Source organism: Equus asinus, unplaced genomic scaffold, assembly GCF_041296235.1.
Source record: "Equus asinus isolate D_3611 breed Donkey unplaced genomic scaffold, EquAss-T2T_v2 contig_810, whole genome shotgun sequence".
NCBI classification, from domain to species: domain Eukaryota; kingdom Metazoa; phylum Chordata; class Mammalia; order Perissodactyla; family Equidae; genus Equus; species Equus asinus.
The window spans coordinates 426,474-432,473 of NW_027225528.1; positions in this window are offsets into that span (position 1 = coordinate 426,474).

Here is a 6,000-nt window from a genome sequence, read left to right on the forward strand (position 1 = left end):
GTCTGAAACTGTGGAAGATGGGCAAGAGAGGCTGGCTCAGGTGGCAAACTTTAAGCAAAACAAACACACAAGGGCGTGGAGACCTGGGGAAAAGCAGCACTGAGAAATCTACCTTCTGAAACTGATGAGGATGGGCAACAGATGCTACCTCAGGTGGCAATCGTTAAGCAAAAGAAACACACAAGGGCGTGGAGACCTGGGGAAAAAGCAACCCTGAAATATCAACCCTATGAAATTGAGGAAGATGGGCAACAGAGGCTAGCTCAGGTGGCAATCGTTAAGCAAAAACAAAACCCAAAGGCGTGGAGACCTGGGTAAAAAGCAACCCTGAAATATCTACCCTCTGAAACTGAGGAAGATGCGCAAGAGAGGCTGGCTTCAGCTGGGAAACTTTAAGCAAAAGAAACACACAAGGGCGTGGAGACCTGGGGAAAAAGCAGCACTGAGAAATCTACCCTCTGAAAATGACGAACATGGGCAAAAGAAGCTAGCTCAGGTTGCAACCTTTAAGCAGAAAAAAAAAAAGACGCAAGGGCGTGGAGAGCTAGCGAAAAAGCAACACTGAGAAATCTACCCTCTGAAACCGAAGAAGATGGGCAACAGAGGCTAGCTCAGGTGGCAATCTTTATGCAAAAAAGTGAAATAGAAAAATACAATGGCGAGGAGACCCGGTCAAAAAGCAACCCTGAAAAATTTACCCTCTGAAACTGAGGAAGCAGGGCAACAGTGCCTAGCTCAGGTGGCAACCTTTAAGCAAAGGAAACACACAACGGCGTGGGGAGCTAGCGAAAAGGCAACAAAGAGAAATCCACCCTCTGAAACGGACGAAGATGGGCAACAGAGGCTAGCTCAGGTGGCAATCTTTAAGCAAAAGAAACACACAAGGGCGTGGAGACCTGGGGAAAAAGCAACACGGAGAAATCCACCCTCTGAAACTGAGGAAGATGGGCAACAGAGGCTAGCCCAGGTGGCAATCGTTAAGCAAAAACAAAACACTAAGGCGTGAAGACCTGGGGAAAAAGCAACCCTGAAATATCTACCCTCTGAAACTGAGGAAGATGGGCAAGAGAGGCTGGCTTCAGCTGGGAAACTTTAAGCAAAAGAAACACACAAGGGCGTGGAGACCTGGGGAAAAAGCAGCACTGAGAAATCCACCCTCTGAAACTGACGAGGATGGGCAACAGAGGCTACCTCAGGTGGCAATCGTTAAGCAAAAGAAACACACAAGGGCGTGGAGACCTGGGGAAAAAGCAACACGGAGAAATCCACCCTCTGAAACTGACGAACATGGGCAAAAGAAGCTAACTCAGGTTGCAACCTTCAAGCAGAAAAAACAAAAGACGCAAGGGCGTGGAGAGCTGGCGAAAAAGAAACACTGAGAAATCTACCCTCTGAAACCGAAGAAGATGGGCAACAGAGGCTAGCTCAGGTGGCAATCTTTAAGCAAAAAAAAGAAAATAGAAAAATACAATGGCGAGGAGACCCGGTCAAAAAGCAACCCTGAAAAAGGTAACCTCTGAAACTGAGGAAGCAGGGCAACAGTGCCTAGCTCAGGTGACAATCTTTAAGGAAAAGAAACACACAAGGGCGTGGGGAGCTGGCGAAAAGGCAACACTGAGAAATCCACCCTCTGAAACGGACGAAGTTGGGCAACAGAGGCTAGCTCAGGTGGCAATCTTTAAGCAAAAGAAACACACAAGGGCGTGGAGACCTGGGGAAAAAGCAACACGGAGAAATCCACCCTCTGAAACTGAGGAAGATGGGCAACAGAGGCTAGCCCAGGTGGCAATCGTTAAGCAAAAACAAAACACTAAGGCGTGAAGACCTGGGGAAAAAGCAACCCTGAAATATCTACCCTCTGAAACTGAGGAAGATGGGCAAGAGAGGCTGGCTTCAGCTGGGAAACTTTAAGCAAAAGAAACACACAAGGGCGTGGAGACCTGGGGAAAAAGCAGCACTGAGAAATCCACCCTCTGAAACTGACGAGGATGGGCAACAGAGGCTACCTCAGGTGGCAATCGTTAAGCAAAAGAAACACACAAGGGCGTGGAGACCTGGGGAAAAAGCAACACGGAGAAATCCACCCTCTGAAACTGACGAACATGGGCAAAAGAAGCTAACTCAGGTTGCAACCTTCAAGCAGAAAAAACAAAAGACGCAAGGGCGTGGAGAGCTGGCGAAAAAGAAACACTGAGAAATCTACCCTCTGAAACCGAAGAAGATGGGCAACAGAGGCTAGCTCAGGTGGCAATCTTTAAGCAAAAAAAAGAAAATAGAAAAATACAATGGCGAGGAGACCCGGTCAAAAAGCAACCCTGAAAAAGGTAACCTCTGAAACTGAGGAAGCAGGGCAACAGTGCCTAGCTCAGGTGACAATCTTTAAGGAAAAGAAACACACAAGGGCGTGGGGAGCTGGCGAAAAGGCAACACTGAGAAATCCACCCTCTGAAACGGACGAAGTTGGGCAACAGAGGCTAGCTCAGGTGGCAATCTTTAAGCAAAAGAAACACACAAGGGCGTGGAGACCTGGGGAAAAAGCAGCACTGAGAAATCTACCCTCTGAAACTTACGAGGATGGGCAACAGAGGCTACCTCAGGTGGCAATCCTTAAGCAAAAGAACCACACAAGGGCGTGGAGACCTGGGGAAAAAGCAACACGGAGAAATCCACCCTCTGAAACTGAGGAAGATGGGCAACAGAGGCTACCTCAGGTGGCAATCCTTAAGCAGAAACAAAACCCAAAGGCGTGGAGACATGGGGAAAAAGCAACCCTGAAATATCTACCGTCTGAAACTGTGGAAGATGGGCAAGAGAGGCTGGCTCAGGTGGCAAACTTTAAGCAAAACAAACACACAAGGGCGTGGAGACCTGGGGAAAAGCAGCACTGAGAAATCTACCTTCTGAAACTGATGAGGATGGGCAACAGATGCTACCTCAGGTGGCAATCGTTAAGCAAAAGAAACACACAAGGGCGTGGAGACCTGGGGAAAAAGCAACCCTGAAATATCAACCCTATGAAATTGAGGAAGATGGGCAACAGAGGCTAGCTCAGGTGGCAATCGTTAAGCAAAAACAAAACCCAAAGGCGTGGAGACCTGGGGAAAAAGCAACCCTGAAATATCTACCCTCTGAAACTGAGGAAGATGGGCAAGAGAGGCTGGCTTCAGGTGGCAAACTTTAAGCAAAAGAAACACACAAGGGCGTGGAGACCTGGGGAAAAAGCAGCAGGGAGAAATCCACCCTCTGAAACTGACGAGGATGGGCAACAGAGGCTACCTCAGGTGGCAATCGTGAAGCAAAAGAAACACACAAGGGCGTGGAGACCTGGGGAAAAAGCAACACGGAGAAATCCACCCTCTGAAACTCAGGACGATGGGCAAGAGAGGCTACCTCAGGTGGCAATCGTTAAGCAAAAACAAAACCCAAAGGCGTGGAGACCTGGGTAAAAAGCAACCCTGAAATATCTACCCTCTGAAACTGAGGAAGATGCGCAAGAGAGGCTGGCTTCAGCTGGGAAACTTTAAGCAAAAGAAACACACAAGGGCGTGGAGACCTGGGGAAAAAGCAGCACTGAGAAATCTACCCTCTGAAAATGACGAACATGGGCAAAAGAAGCTAGCTCAGGTTGCAACCTTTAAGCAGAAAAAAAAAAAGACGCAAGGGCGTGGAGAGCTGGCGAAAAAGCAACACTGAGAAATCTACCCTCTGAAACCGAAGAAGATGGGCAACAGAGGCTAGCTCAGGTGGCAATCTTTATGCAAAAAAGTGAAATAGAAAAATACAATGGCGAGGAGACCCGGTCAAAAAGCAACCCTGAAAAATTTACCCTCTGAAACTGAGGAAGCAGGGCAACAGTGCCTAGCTCAGGTGACAACCTTTAAGCAAAGGAAACACACAAGGGCGTGGGGAGCTAGCGAAAAGGCAACAAAGAGAAATCCACCCTCTGAAACGGACGAAGATGGGCAACAGAGGCTAGCTCAGGTGGCAATCTTTAAGCAAAAGAAACACACAAGGGCGTGGAGACCTGGGGAAAAAGCAACACGGAGAAATCCACCCTCTGAAACTGAGGAAGATGGGCAACAGAGGCTAGCCCAGGTGGCAATCGTTAAGCAAAAACAAAACACTAAGGCGTGAAGACCTGGGGAAAAAGCAACCCTGAAATATCTACCCTCTGAAACTGAGGAAGATGGGCAAGAGAGGCTGGCTTCAGGTTGCAAACTTTAAACAAAAGAAACACACAAGGGCCTGGAGACCTGGGGAAAAAGCAGCACTGAGAAATCAACCCTCTGAAACTGACGAGGATGAGCAACAGAGGGTACCTCAGGTGGCAATCGTCAAGCAAAAGAAACACACAAGGGCGAGGAGACCTGTGGAAAAAGCAACACGGAGAAATCCACCCTCTGAAACTGAGGATGATGGGCAACAGAGGCTACCTCAGGTGGCATACGTTAAGCAAAAACAAAACACAAAGGCGTGGAGACCTGGGGAAAAAGCAACCCTGAAATATCTACCCTCTGAATCTGAGGAAGATGGGCAAGAGAGGCTGGCTTCAGGTGGCAAACGTTAAGCAAAAGAAACACACAAGGGCGTGGAGACCTGGGGAAAAAGCAGCACTGAGAAATCTACCCTCTGAAACTGATGAGGATGGGCAACAGATGCTACCTCAGGTGGCAATCGTTAAGCAAAAGAAACACACAAGGGCGTGGAGACCTTTGGAAAAAGCAACCCTGAAATATCAACCCTCTGAAATTGAGGAAGATGGGCAACAGAGGCTAGCTCAGGTGGCAATCGTTAAGCAAAAACAAAACCCAAAGGCGTGGAGACCTGGGGAAAAAGCAACCCTGAAATATCTACCCTCTGAAACTGAGGAAGATGGGCAAGAGAGGCTGGCTTCAGGTGGCAAACTTTAAGCAAAAGAAACACACAAGGGCGTGGAGACCTGGGGAAAAAGCAAGACGGAGAAACCCACCCTCTGAAAATGACGAACATGGGCAAAAGAAGCTAGCTCAGGTTGCAACCTTTAAGCAGAAAAAAAAAAAGACGGAAGGGCGTGGAGAGCTGGCGAAAAAGAAACACTGAGAAATCTACCCTCTGAAACCGAAGAAGATGGGCAACAGAGGCTAGCTCAGGTGGCAATCTTTATGCAAAAAAAGTGAAATAGAAAAATACAATGGCGAGGAGACCCGGTCAAAAAGCAACCCTGAAAAATTTACCCTCTGAAACTGAGGAAGCAGGGCAACAGTGCCTAGCTCAGGTGACAACCTTTAAGCAAAAGAAACACACAAGGGCGTGGGGAGCTAGCGAAAAGGCAACACCGAGAAATCCACCCTCTGAAACGGACGAAGATGGGCAACAGAGGCTAGCTCAGGTGGCAATCGTGAAGCAAAAGAAACACACAAGGGCGTGGAGACCTGGGGAAAAAGCAACACGGAGAAATCCACCCTCTGAAACTCAGGACGATGGGCAAGAGAGGCTACCTCAGGTGGCAATCGTTAAGCAAAAACAAAACCCAAAGGCGTGGAGACCTGGGTAAAAAGCAACCCTGAAATATCTACCCTCTGAAACTGAGGAAGATGGGCAAGAGAGGCTGGCTTCAGCTGGGAAACTTTAAGCAAAAGAAACACACAAGGGCGTGGAGACCTGGGGAAAAAGCAGCACTGAGAAATCTACCCTCTGAAAATGACGAACATGGGCAAAAGAAGCTAGCTCAGGTTGCAACCTTTAAGCAGAAAAAAAAAAAGACGCAAGGGCGTGGAGAGCTGGCGAAAAAGCAACACTGAGAAATCTACCCTCTGAAACCGAAGAAGATGGGCAACAGAGGCTAGCTCAGGTGGCAATCTTTATGCAAAAAAAGTGAAATAGAAAAATACAATGGCGAGGAGACCCGGTCAAAAAGCAACCCTGAAAAATTTACCCTCTGAAACTGAGGAAGCAGGGCAACAGTGCCTAGCTCAGGTGACAACCTTTAAGCAAAAGAAACACACAAGGGCGTGGGGAGCT